This window comes from Myotis brandtii, unplaced genomic scaffold (assembly GCF_000412655.1).
Source record: "Myotis brandtii unplaced genomic scaffold, ASM41265v1 scaffold940, whole genome shotgun sequence".
Lineage (NCBI taxonomy): Eukaryota > Metazoa > Chordata > Mammalia > Chiroptera > Vespertilionidae > Myotis > Myotis brandtii.
Genome location: NW_005371877.1, coordinates 807,350 through 808,427, shown reverse-complemented (window position 1 = coordinate 808,427; position 1,078 = coordinate 807,350). Strand labels below are relative to the sequence as shown.

Here is a 1,078-nt window from a genome sequence, read left to right as displayed (position 1 = left end):
GACCCCGAGGCTGCGCGGTCCCGGGCAGGGTCTCCACCGTCGCTGGGTCAGCCCTGCTCGCTGGGTCCGGGAGCTGCCCCCTCTGTTTGGGGGGTGGGGGGCCTCCCGTTTGCTGTTTCTGTGTCAGAGCTCCGCGTGGAGCCGCGGCGCCGGCCGCTAGATGGCAGTAGCGTTGTGGTGAAGCCGGCCGCAGGCCTAGCTGCTCCGGGAGGCCCTCGGTGAGGGGACCCCGTCCGCGTGGCAGCTTTTCTGAAAAACAGTCACAGCTGTTGTCCTGAACGGGGCCCCCGTAATTATTTGGCCTAATATTTGCCGTGCATAAAATCAGCCCGCGTGGGGGGGGGCGCCGCTGGACTCATAAAGACGCCTGTGTCCTCTGTGTCGGCTCGGCCATCCGTCTTTGTCACGGCGGCGGGTGGACGGCCCATATGTCCACATTCGCCACGAGGCCCTTCACAGGAGAGCTATGGTTACAAGTGGCTTTTGAGTCATCCGAGCCTCGCATTCTTGCCCGGGCCCCCACCCCCACCCCCACTCATGAAAACCGAACTGAGCACTTAGATCTGGGGTCTGCAGCTGCCGCGCCGACGCCTTTGTGAGCCCCAGGCAGCAGCACAGGCCGCCCAACTGGGGTCCCAGGGTCCCTGCCGGGCACAGCCCCTGATGCTCCAAATTACATTTGTGCAGCCCCCAACCCACCCCAGGGCCTGCAGCGCTAGGCGCAGCCTGCAACACGCGAGGGGGGGCCGTGCCCTCCGAAGGGGTTCCTCCTCGGTCCAGTCCCCCACGGTGGGGGCCCCGGCCGCAGCCGCCCATCTTCACCGGCCTGTCCCCTCGGGTCCCCCTCGGGGCTTCTAAAAACAGAGCGGTTATGAAGCACACAGAGGGCCAATCAGGAAGACAAATCAAGGCACCAGACTTATTTTGAGTCGGCTGCTGGGAAAAGCCGGTCCCACCGGGTGGGCGACCCACGTTTTCCTCCTCTGACAACCTGATAAACATCTCTCTGGCCCCGAGTCCAGCTCCAGCGAGGGCCTCGGCGGCTGACCTGCCGCGGGGCCTGCTGTTGACACAGCGC

At 65.2% G+C, this 1,078-nt stretch overlaps 1 protein-coding gene across 1 annotated transcript in view; it reads left to right on the top strand.

Annotated features, from left to right (window-relative positions):
* The window catches only part of MRPL23 (mitochondrial ribosomal protein L23), a 5,954-nt gene that overhangs the window by 3,389 nt on the left and 1,487 nt on the right, over positions 1 to 1,078 (top strand). The gene's annotated exons all lie outside the window — the stretch shown is intronic.